The following is a 13538-nucleotide window of genomic DNA, read 5'->3' as shown; positions in this document are numbered from 1 at the left end:
GGCTGACTTACGGCTACAGTGATACAGAAAATAATTATCTGTCGCTGCCGGATTCGAACCTGGGTCCTTATATAATAATAAATCTTAGTTCTGGTTATAGTGAAAATAAAAATAATAAATCTTAGTTCTGGTTATAGTGAAAATAAAAATAATAAATCTTAGTTCTGGTTATAGTGGAAATACAAATAATAAATCTTAGTTCTGGTTATAGTGGAAATAAAAATAATAAGTCTTAGTTCTGGTTATAGTGAAAATAAAAATAATAAATCTCAGTTCTGGTTATAGTGAAAATAAAAATAATAAATCTTTTTCTGGTTATAGTGAAAATAAAAATAAAATAGAACTAAGAAGAAATAAATTTCTAATTTAGACTTTTTTTAAAATCTAAAAATGTCGGAATCAGCAGCTATTGCTTAAAATATTCACAGCTGACGAGAGGTATCCACGTGAGATTCGTACGTTGGAAAGAAGATGCTATGTGCTGATTTATAATTATATAGCACAGTTTTGATTTTCAACACCTACAAATTTTAAAAGAGTCAGTTTACATCACTTATCGTGTCACAGTAATATTTTCACTCAAAATCAACGCTTACTTAAATTACCGCCTTCTTACAATAAATTAGAAAATCAATAGGTTATTAAGTATGTAATTGTGATAATTTTCGAAAATTGAAAATGGAATTTTTCAGTCTAAGACAGGATTTTAAAATTATTAGATTCAATATTACTCTATTTTATTAGATCAGTAAATAAATAACTTACACCCACTTAGTTTAACACATATTTTGTCTTTTCAATAAAAATGTTTTTGGACTAATGCCTATCTGCATTTTTACGCAGCCAAACTAGGTAATGCCTAATGCCAATCTTTCTTGAAATATTTTCTTGTATGAATTAGTAACTTTTCATGTTTTGCTCCTTTATCAAACAGTATTTTGATTTTAGACTAGAGTTTAGTATCCTCGGTTCCATTCTCTACACAGTTTATACCGCTGACATTCCTAGAATCCTAACACTATCCTCACAACTTACGCCGATGACACAAGTACTCGTAGTCAATAATAAACCTTTAATTGTCACAACCCTCGAAGAATGTTGTCGAAAGCGGAGGATAAAAATAAATCCCATGAAATCACCTTTACTCTCCGTCGTAAACCTACCGACTACTCTACAGTATACTTTAATAATGTTGCTCTAACCCCAGTAGAACAGATACACTCCTTCGTAAATTATTCAATGCTCCTTACTTTATCAAAAATAAAATCATCCATAAAGACCTTGTGTAATCTATCTAACCCGAATTCAATATCAATCTTTTCATTATGAAATCTAACCACCCAAAACCACTAGTTTCTGACCTTGCTTCCTCTTCCGTTCCTGACGATCCTCAAAGTCACCTGAAAAGAAGATGGCCTCGAGACCTTCTAGTGCAGAAATCTTATTAGAGAAACTACCAATGGGCATTTTCTCATACCCATTGGTAGTTTCTCTACATGCCTGTATCATATCATTACGATCTTACATCAAATTTATTGGATGTATTTGTATGTAAATACAGATATAAATATCAATAAATAAATAAAAAAAGACTAAGTTTTATCAATGTAACTTGGTATCGAATTTATTCCGACCTATGGTACATACAGATTATCTTTATATATAATCTTTACCCTTTCTTGGGACTGGTTATTATGGTTTAAATAAATAAATTCTATCCAATTTTAGTCAAAAAACAATTTATATTTCTTTATAAGTCCAACGTTTCTTCCAATTCAGCCGTCCTCAGGGACAAACTATCACAAACCGCTTTTATTATACATATGATTTTTAACAATTTAAACTATCATACATTAAAACAATTTTAGAACCATATCAATTTTATAAAAAAAAAAATTTGTAGGCTATTCTGCCCAGGTCATTAATTTCATTCCACAATTACCCTATGTGACATTAAAAAATTAGGGGATCATATAAATTTATAAATAAGCAATCCTTGGCTTATTTCTAATTAAGCTTTTAGATTAAATTCTTTAGCCAATTCTTCATATTAAATTAAAACTTTTAAAATTGTATTTAATGTATGATAATTTATTAATAATATTGTTATTTGTTTAAAATTGTTAAAAATCATATGCATAATAAAAGCTGTTTGTGATAGATTGTCCTTGAGGATGGCCGAATTGGCCGAAACGTCGGACTTATAAAGAAATATAAGTTGTTTTGGGACTAAAATTGGATACAATTTATTTATTTTAATAAATGAAATTATCATTTTTTATTAAATTTACAAATATTTTTTAAAAAACAAATGAACAAAAGTAAGTCAACACCGCAATTCTAGTAATATTTTCAGTAGGCTAAACAAATGAAAGTTCGTGACCTAGTACGTGCTGAAGAGAAAAACTAAAAAGCAATAGATAAGAATTGAAACCCTTGATTGGCTGGATAAACAAGAGGAAGGGGCGAGAAGCGTGACGACGACCTACTTTCCGTGTTTTCCTGGGACATTTCGTGACAGATCACAGAACACCTGAAAGAAGTTCGGCTCCAAACATTGGATGTAAACATGTCAAAAGAAAAATATTTCTAGGGTGTAATAAACTTGCTGAGGAATAATCTTAAAATCAGGCAATGATACGAAATTTATATGAGTGCATATGTTAAAATACTTCACTTTTTTACAGAACATAAGTAAACCGAAGGCGGTAAGCTATAATATGACGCCACACAAAATGCGATGTCTTGTGTGGTTGGTCTAGTTGTTTGTGATCGTTCAATATTGAATTAATGATTGCTCATTTCAATGAATCAAAAGTAATATCGAATGAGGAGAAGATGGTTGGGAGTGCGGTCAAAATAAAACACAAATAAGTAGTGTAACTTATTTAATTGTGCCAACGTTTCGGCTACAGTTTCTAGCCTTCATTAGGGTTAAGAACAGAACAAAATTACAACCTATAAGTATAGAAAGTAAAAAAAGAAAATGTAAACAGAATGACATAAAGTGAATAATTTTACAGAATGGAATTAATAAAATGAAGTGATGAGAGATTTGGAAAATAAAATGTATACATAGGTAATTGGAAAGTAGGTAAAATAACATAATTAAAGAAATAAAATAAAAATGAAAAGTTATACAATTCAAAGAAGTATGAATATATTAGTTATAAATAATTTAAAAATTGAAATATGGAAAGAAAAGTAAAATTGAGAGAAAGAAAATATATGTAACCATAATAGTTGATAAAGAGGCAAAATATAAGTAAAGTTTAACAAAAGAGATGAATAGAAGAAAAAAAAATATTTTGAAAACAACAATAATAATATATAGTGAACATGACTAATAACGAGGGTTCAGCATTCTTATTCACTTTAAAGTACTTTCAATCATTTTTATTATTTTATTTTATTTTTTTTTAATAATTATTTTTTATTTTAGTTATTGTTAATTGATCACTAGAGATCAATTCATATTGTACTGATCTAACTTATGCATTGTGGTAGCCTCCACAATGCTCTAATTGTAATTAATAAATTTCACTTACTAAATTTTCTAAATGAATAAAAAAAAAAAAGATGTGACGGTTCTATTTGACAGGAATAAGTGGAGTATAATTAAAGGATGCTATAGGACGGGAAGTAGAAGGTTTCCGACAAAGGGTAATGATGATTAGAAGGGATTTATTTAAAGTCTCCAATTTTGACATCTTTCTTCAAGGATTATGCCGTGGGATTGGAGATTTTGGGATAAAATTGATGGGTCACTATACACTGATGGCACTTGTGTCATCTGCAAAATATATATATGTATGGTACATATTCTTATAATAAGTGAATGGAATATGGTCCGGGTGCGGTCAAAAAAACTCAAATAGTAAATGATTATACTATTTTTAAAAATAGTCAATAATGTCAATCAATAAGCTTCCAGTATTCTTATAATAGTTTTATTTCTTTCTAACAACTTCACTGAATTTTATTTAGAGTTGGTTAGGTATTTTTTAACTAGATGTTCTGTAACTGATTTCCAAGAAAAGAGGAATGCGGATACGAAGAATAAATGAAACACGAAACGGTGCACCTGAGGAGAGTAATGTGATCATTTACTTCAAAAGCAACTGATTATAAACCATTTCAACACTAAAAGGTACCACCAGGTTTCTATCTTGCTTCTAGATTCGTAATTACGAGGTATTCAGACCAGAAAACGAAGATAGGGAACTTCCTCGACAGACTTCTCAGAAGAAGGTAAAGAAGAGGCTCCCGATCTAAACAGCGAGCGTGGAAAATCGGCAACAGTGACGCGGCGAGGACACAGCTCGGCTCTTTGTGTCCGTCCACAATACCACTCCAAGGCTTCGCCAGCAGCAGTCCTGGGCGTTAGGCCTTGTACAAGTCGGCGGGAGAGCACAAGAGCCCGGAGGAAAAAAAAGTAGATTATTTCATCTCAATTTTGGAATACTTTAATGAAAACTATATATAATAACTAATAGCGGCTGTTTCAAAATGTTAAGATAAATTAATTTTTCATTCGGCTCTCCATATATTTTAAACTACCTACGAAAAAATCTAATAGAATATAATTTGAAGTAGGTTAAATTTTCTTTCAATAGTTTTTTAAAAACAACATTTCATGTAATACATACTGAAAAAAACACAGTCCATTTTTTGTGGGTTTTTTTTTTATCTCAGGAACCATGAGACGAGCAGAAGTCTATTAGCATTTAAATTAAAGCTAGTTTAATGTGCTATAAACTAGTTTAATGTGCTACAAAGTAGTTTAATGTGCTCTAAAGTAGTTTAATGTGCTACAAAGTAGTTTAATGTGCTATAAAGTAGTTTAATGTATTATAAAGTAGTTTAATGTGCTATAATGTAGTTTAATGTATTATAAAGTAGTTTAATGTAGTTTAATGTATTATAAAGTAGTTTAATGTGCTATAATGTAGTTTAATGTATTATAAAGTAGTTTAATGTGCTATAAAGTAGTTTAATGTATTATGAAGTAGTTTAATATATTATAAAGTAGTTTAATGTATTATAAAAAGTTTAATGCGCTTTTTTATAATACATTAAACTACTTTATAGCACATTAAACTACTCTATAAAACATTAAACGAGCTTTAATTTGAATGATAATAGACTTCTGCTCGGCTCATGGTTCCTGAGATTAAAAAAATCCCACAATAAATTGACTGTATTACATGAAATGTTGTTTTTAAAAAACTATTGAACAAAATTTACTCAACTTCAAAGTATATCCTATTAGGTTTTATCACATTAAACTACTTTATATCACATTAAACGACTTTATAATACAATCAACTACTTTATAATATTAGTTTAATTCATTATATAGTAGTTTAATGTATTATAAAGTAGTTTAATGTGCTATAAAGTAGTTTAATGTGCTATAAAGTAGTTTAATGAACCTAATAGGATATAATTTGAAGTTGAGCAAATTTTCGTTCAATAGTTTTTGAAAAAAAACATTTCATGTAATACAGTCAATTTATTGTGGGATTTTTTTATCTCAGGAGCCATGAGACGAGCAGAAGTCTATTAGCATTCAAATAAAAGCTCGTTTAATGTGCTATAAAGTAGTTTAATGTATTATAAAAAAGTTTCATGCGCTTTAAAGTAGTTTAATGTGGTATAAAGTAGTTTATTACCTTTATCTTTCAAGGAGTAGTAGTTTGCATGAAATTTGCCTAAATAGATTAACAAGATTATAATTTTTATTTGTTTAGACAAAATGTTTGATTTATGAAGAAACTATATTTGCCGAATCATTAGACGTGCAGACGCCTGCCAGTATTCAAATCAAACCTAATTTAATGTTCTATAAAATAGTTTACAACATTTATCTTCGTAGGCGTAATATTTTTTTATGACATTTGGACATATTTATTTTGGCAAATATCATGAAAATAACTACTCATACGAAGATAAACTCCCAAAACTACTTTATAGCACATTACACTAACTTTGATTTGAATACTGATAGCTATCTGTACATCTCATGGTTCTTGAGATATAGATTTCCCACAATACATTCATTAACGACTGGTTCATTACATTTTTTTATGATACGTCGCTTTTTAAAAAGGTATATCTCGGTTACTATGAAACATAAACAGCTCTACAAAGGCTCATATTTTAGCTAATTTACTCTTCTTTAAATGATGTTCTATTTGGTTTTCTTGTCTTGTAAGTAGTTTTAACGATATGGAGCTCCGAATAAAAAATTAATTTTTTAAAACTTTTTTCAACAGCTGCCATTTTTTATTCCCCCTACCTATACTTGACAGACTCACCAGTTTTGAAAGGTAATTATACATAGTGTTAATTAAAGTAATCAAATATCGGGGTGAAATAGTAATTGTTTTCTGTTCTTGGGTTCTTTTACTATTGCCTCATCTCTAACTGCAGAAGTGGATTGAGAAGTAGTTTTTCATATTTTTTTTATTAGTTAATTTATTTTTTTGAATAGGATTACCAGAAAATCGGGAAGACTTGTTTAGACCAGGAGTTAGCTGTACTTTTTGTTTAGAAAATTTTAATGTTTGTACACTGCCACTTTTTTTTTAATAGTCGCGCAGCATCTAATGATATTTTTCTAGGAGAAGCATGTATATATTTTTTAAATATTGACGTCAAACTTTTTCCATTCTTCTATTATACAATTTTTAAAATTTATACAAGAAGATTATTGGGGGTTTAACATAAATATGTAAAATCTTATTTATTAGTGCCGATGTTTCGACAAAAATTTCAGGACTTTATCAGATATAAGAACAAAAACAAGAGAACTATAATGATTAAATGCAATTGCGAAAAAAACAAGAAACATAAGGAGATAACAGATAATCTAGTGACATAAGTAGCTTAAAGAAAATGCTATAAGAATATTGAATATGCAGAATACAGAAAAAAATAAATTAATATTAATAAAAAAATAAATAATAATATTTGCTATTTAGTTAATAGTTAATTTTTATTTGAAAAAAGAAAAATTAAAATTTGTTTTTGTATTTTATAATCATGGATTGATAAGTATCCTGTATTCTAACAACCCGGTAATTTAGGCAGCATTACCAAATAATGCATTTTTCTTTTTTAGCTTATAGATTCTAAAGATATCGTTAGCATGGCATTAAGAAACGTATAAAATGTAAGGTCACGTTTTTTACAAAATAAATATGATCTTATTTATATAATAAAATAAAATATAAGGTCATAATAAACAGTAGTCAAACTAAATAAATGCTTATAATAAAGTAAAATGTACGATATAAGATTAAATAATTCTAAACCAGACTCAGATATTTAGTTGTTTCACGGGCATATACTGAATAGCCATTTCCCAAAGAGGTTCGGAGAACTAAGATGAAGCCACATCTAACGTTCCAAGAACGTTTAGCAGCTGCATCAAGTATTAATTTTAGCTACGTCAATCATTTTAAGGTAATATTTAGGCTGATGGAAAAAAAAACAAAAAAAAAAAAAATAAAACTTTACTTCTTCTATTAGACCTCGGGGAAGGAAGTTTCTGTTTGTTTTTTTGAGACAAAAGAATTTGATCACTCTTTTATTTTTTTTATCAACACCATACTAAAAAAGCTTCAACACCAAATTATTTTAAGGTTAATTAAATTTATAATTACAATTTAAATTTATAATAACAACTAATATTCTTTGATGATTATTGATTGACCGTGTGTAATATATAAAAGAAAGGTAGTCCAGGTGTGGTCCAAACAACTAAAATAGTAAATAAACTATTTATTGTGAGCTAACGTTTCGTCCCAACTTTCAGGACTCAAAAAGATAGAAACAACTACAATAATGTAAAAAAGTAGAAGAATTTTTGGTCAGTAAATACTTAATTGTTAAAATTTACAATATTCATTGTATAAAATATTTTTAAAAAGTATTGATGTAAAAAATTACAATTTAGTTAATTTCTTTTACAATAAACTATTTTAAGAAATATAATCATATAATGTTTCTATGCCCTGCAAAAAGCTCCCCGATACAAAAGTCTTTCCAGGAAAGCAAAGCTTTTGTTGTTCAAAACAATAATTAGGCCAGTGGTAATGTACGGCAGTGAGACCTTGACTCTAACCAAGGAAAATAGAAGAGCTCTACTGGTTTGGGAGAGAAGAGTCCTGAGAAAGATCTTTAGAGCCGTTAAAGAGGAGCACAGGTGGAGAATCAGAAGCAATGACGAAATAAAGGAATAGTATGGAGAGCCTGATATCCTCTGTGCTATTGAGAAGAGTAGGCTAAGGTGGTAGGGACATGTGGACAGGATGGAGCTGCCTAAAAGGATGCTAAGTGGTGCACCAGGAGGGAAAAGGAAAAGGGACAGACCCAGGCGTCGGTGGCTGGATGATTTGGAGGACCGATTTGAGAGGAATGGGAGTTGAAAATTGGAGGAGTCTCGCTGGAAACCGCGAGGCATGGGAAAGAGTGGTGGCAGAGGACTGTAGCGCCGAACAGTGATTGAGTGAGTGAATCATATAAATATTAGTGAGTTTCTTTTTCCTTCTTTACAAATATTTCTTTATTGATAAAAACAACCTGTAGATAGCTAATGGTTTCCCGAATTATTAAAAAAATTTATAGATTTTAGACATAGGAAACCAAAAAGAATATCGTTTTTAAAATACGAAGTACTCTGAAGACAGGAGGATGAATCGTCGGTGGAGTTTAAATATTTTTTGAAATAAATAAAAATTTTGAAAGAAGAAAAAAGAAAATTATTAAATATTATAATATAATATAATTTGAACCTTTCTGTGGTAAAAGATTGGTATATAAACAGTAAGAATTATTTGGAATAATTCTTCTATATTTAAAATGTTCCTATATTTATAGAATTATAGAAGATGGTCGGGAGGGGGGAGGTTTGGTCTTCTTACCTACTAATAATGTTTACCTATAATTCTTACGTATATAATATTATATTTCATCTTTCATTTTTATCAATCTGCTACTGCCTATTTCCATGGTTATTAATCAACTATTTTATTTTTAGTTCATTGTTATATATACTTCCAACTTTGTTTGTTTATTTCTTTTAATTTTTATGTTTCTCTGAATGATGGTTATCTCTTTTTGTTTTTTAGCCCTGATGAAGATCTGAAATTCATTCGGCAGGAATTAATAATTTTTTGCTTATTTTTGTTTTATTTTTTTATTTTTCGCTGACCGCACCCCCCAACCATTATAATCCCAAATTTTAATTTATCCTTAGTTATATGTTTATCCTTTATAGTTGCCCACGCTCAGCGGAGAGAGGAAAAAAATAAATAAATATAATCGCAAAAGGAAAAAAAAAAAAGACAAAACAATAAAGAATTACTCCTTAGGCGCCACGTTATTTTTTCTTGGAAATCACGAAAACCCTGATGCATTATGCCCACAATATAACTAAAATATACCCCTATATAAACAATTGTAGAATTTTGACCACTGGCGAATACCTCTACATGTAGATAACGGAAAACCTATGGGTGTTACCTACCCACCTGTTGAATTATCATAATATTCCGTGAACAAAAACAAAAAAACATAAGTAAATTAATAAGTTGAAAGCAGAGAAAGAACAGTAGAACTATATGAACAAAAAGTTTAATAATAAGAAGAAGTATACACACAGAATGAAAAAGGGGGAAAAAAAGAATTCTTATCAATTAATAAAACAATTAAAACTTATAGGCTGACTTAACCTTAACCTTAATAACTATATTTACATTATTATCAAAAAGTCAATATAAAATAAAAACAAAATAAAATTTAGTTCAAACCCCACGTAGTCTTTGGGTGCACTCCTGGCCGAACATAAGGTTGTCCGATATTTCCTTTCCGTCTCACCTTCCCCAAAAGTTTGACGCCTGCTACAAATCTCTTATCCAGGACGTGTTGAAGAAACGTCACTGCACTATATACCCACTTCTAGTGTTAATGACCGTCCATTGAAGTAGAACACCGTAATTTTGAAAAAAAAAACAATACAAAAAAAACACATACGATGACATTTCTCATATGGTGCAATTTCAGTCCAAACAGTAAAGACAGAGGGCCTTTAAACTATTACCACTTCACATTGAACAATCGTAACGTGTTCCAAAATCAAACTGTCACCTTCACAAAACCTAAACTCTATCGTCTGAACATACGTGTTCCAAAATCAAACTGTCGCCTTCACGAAAAACAAAACCCACTCGTCTGAACATATCGCTCGTGTTTTGTTTTTCCCATGACAACCGTAACACCTCTTGTCTACACAGATCTAGCCAGTGTTTTTATCTCACCATGACAACCGTAACACTCCTTGTCTACGCAGATATCGCCAGTGTTTTTCTTTCACCATGGCAACCGTAACACCATCTTCTCTACTTATTAATCTAAGGTCAACTACACCTCATTTATAGCATAGACTTACTGAACAGATTATTAAACAGATTGATATGAACAACTTCTAACTCAGTTAATTTTTTTTTGTAGTAATGATGCTAAAATGTGTATATTTAACGTAAATAAACATTTTTAGTAAATTTATAATTTCTCAGATGCTAAAAAATTCCACTATTTTTTAAAGTTTTGAGGGAGATACAATTTTAATAAATAAAAACTTTATTGATGTTTTTAAACAATAATAAAAATATCAAATATTTGTTTACAACTGATATTGGGTAAGATGGAGTATCATAAAAAAAATGGCGACATCTGTCACTACATTAAGAATTTACTTGAGGACAGTTTTGTGATGTCGCCAGGCAGTTTGGATAAGCAATCACTTAGTTAGATTGTGTTAACATGTTTTCGGTCTCCGGGATACGATAAGAAGAATGTTTCCAAGTCTCCTAAGGTAAGAGAAGGCTGTGAAGCAACAGTACGCATTAGGAAAATACCATTTGTACTCAAAGTTAAATTTTTTTTAGATCCACTTTCTGTCTAAAGTTTTCTTTTATTTGGTAGAATAATATATCTGTAAATTACCTCTTTTTGCTTTTCCAAACCACTATGAGTCATCACACAATATCCAGTGAAATCTTCATTTTCAGTACGTAGATTTATATGGTTTATTCACACTGGAAAAATTTATTTAATAATTTGATTTTGGTGATTTTGGTTACCTAACGCCTGTTGAACAGATTCGATACTTAGGACTCCATCTTGACAAGAGAATTACTTGGAATCCACACACAAGACTGAAACGACAAGAAACTGCTCGTAGATTCCGATTGCTACAACACTTACTTGACAAACGCTCTAAACTTCCCATTCATTACAAAAAATTAGTATCCACTACGATAATCAGACCAATTTGGACACATGGAATTGAGCTCTGGGGCTTTTCCAAGCCATTAAATTCCTCCCGCATCCAATCTTTACAATCCAAAATCCTTCGTAAAATTCTTGATGCTCCTTATTACGTTACAAATAAATTCATCTACAAAGACCTTAACATCCCATACGTTGCAGATTTGACCCAAAACAGATATGCGTCTTTTCATTCCAAACTTCTTACCCATCCTAACTCATTAATTCTTAATCTTTCATCCTTAATAATCACTGATAATCCTCCGAGGCGTCTGAAAAGAAGATGCCCACGGGACCTTCTAACTTAAATTAATGCTTGAAGTACCACAAATAGGTGGTTCCTTCCCAAGATTTTTAAGTGTAAATGAAACATACAACATATTTACTTATTGTATTGATTATTTGTAATTGTATACAGTTGTAAATCGCATTAAATAAATAAATAAACAAATAAAAAAAAATTTTGGTTACAGTCCCTAGACAAACACTAATATATAATTTTACTACTTATGAAACTGATGTAAAGGATTATTTAACTTAAACATAGAGGAATAATGTTTGCATTCATATAGTGCATTTTTCTGTTCAGAAGACGAAAAGCATTTAATATATCTTACTGCACAGGGTTAAATACCGTATGTGAAAATATGTATTAAGGGTCTAAAAAAAAGAAAAAAATCCTTATAAAGGTATAACTTTTAAGGCCTTAATAAATAAATACCTGTACCAATTAATTTATTAATGAAATGCAAACTCTTAACATTCATATTAAATTTTGTTAAAAAAATTACCTTATTCATTAAAACGGGACTGGATATATGATATTATTTCTTTAATGTCCTCCCGAACTAAAAAATCCAGTGTTTTCAGATCTTGAGATCATGCTAATAACACATATTCAGTTTGGCCACTGCTCCTATGAAAGAAAGATGCCGAGGTTGCCCTTTTTTTACCTTAATGCTAAAGGTAATCACATATTAAATATGAATCTTTATCTTTACATTTCTTTGATAAAGTAGTTGGAATACATATTAATTTATTTATATTGAGTGTGGTTAGCTCTATGATAAGGCACTGTGCTTCTAATTCCAAGGGCCCGAGTTCGAATTCAGCTGTAGCAGATAATTATTCTGTCCATTACTCCCCACCTCTTTAAGCGGGTACTCTTAATTGGGTGAAAATCAGGCGGTCGAGCGTGATTTTGACCAAATCACCTCCTTGGACTACCGTTGGTCTAGTACCAGTGCTTCCTTCCAAACTATTGCACCTCTAAACTTTTATGGATTGTTGCGGAACAGACTTAATTTAATTACATCCTAAATAATTCATAAAAATTAAAATCTTAATATCTAGAGTTTGGTGTCCTGATGGGGTCCTTTTTTTTATTAAAACGTATTATAGCACCGACATTTGAGAATAGAAGAAGACTAAAATTTAATAGTAACTGTATAAATACGTTGAGCAGCGTTCTCAGGAGTAAGGCATTGTCCTAGTAACTCCTAGGACCAGGGTTTAAATCCGGCTATCAAGCTGTGACAGATTATTTGTTATTACTGTAACCGTGAGTCAAACCTGTGTGTTCGAGAGCCCTCCTTGGTTTTCACATCCTCATAAAGTGCGTACGCTGAATTCAAGAGAAATCTATTGGTCGAGCTGATTCTGACCAAATCACCTCCTTGCCCAACCGTTGGCCTGGTAACAGTACCTCCTTACAAAGTACTAGTACCCCTTACCCTTCATGGCTTGTAGTGGTACAGATTTATTTTTGTATTATATTATTAAATAAACGTTTCCATGAAAAGAATATAAAACAGTTTTAAATGTTTAAAACCGCAATAATAATATAATAATAATAAAAAATAAAATAACGAGAAAAATACAGCCGTACGATTAGTCAACATCAAAGTCGTAACAAGCCGGAGATATTGTACATATTGTGCTAGTAATATTAATGCGGGAAGTAGGCGTATATTCATGAAATTCGTATTGGGTTCGCAATTTGATTTATGATTATTATATATAAATAGATTTCTCCCGACGCGATCTGAATTTCAAGTAAGCATTGGAGTTGAGCTCTAGTGCATTAGATTTGCGTCCAGGAAGTCTGAGGTCGTTGGATTCAGAAAGTTATGGCTGATGCCGATCTGAGTAACGGCTATTGGTACATATTTAAATAATACAATAAAATACCAAAGAATTAA

General features: G+C 30.4%; 1 protein-coding gene across 1 annotated transcript in view; it reads right to left on the bottom strand.

Annotated features, from left to right (window-relative positions):
• LOC106683786 (probable metabotropic glutamate receptor mgl-1) overlaps positions 1 to 13538 on the bottom strand; it is a 184775-nt gene that overhangs the window by 145541 nt on the left and 25696 nt on the right. The window lies entirely within an intron of this gene.

This window comes from Halyomorpha halys, unplaced genomic scaffold, assembly GCF_000696795.3.
Source record: "Halyomorpha halys isolate HHAL.00 unplaced genomic scaffold, Hhal_1.1 Scaffold517.1, whole genome shotgun sequence".
Taxonomy (NCBI): Eukaryota; Metazoa; Arthropoda; class Insecta; order Hemiptera; family Pentatomidae; genus Halyomorpha; species Halyomorpha halys.
This window is presented reverse-complemented; position numbering and strand designations above follow the sequence as displayed.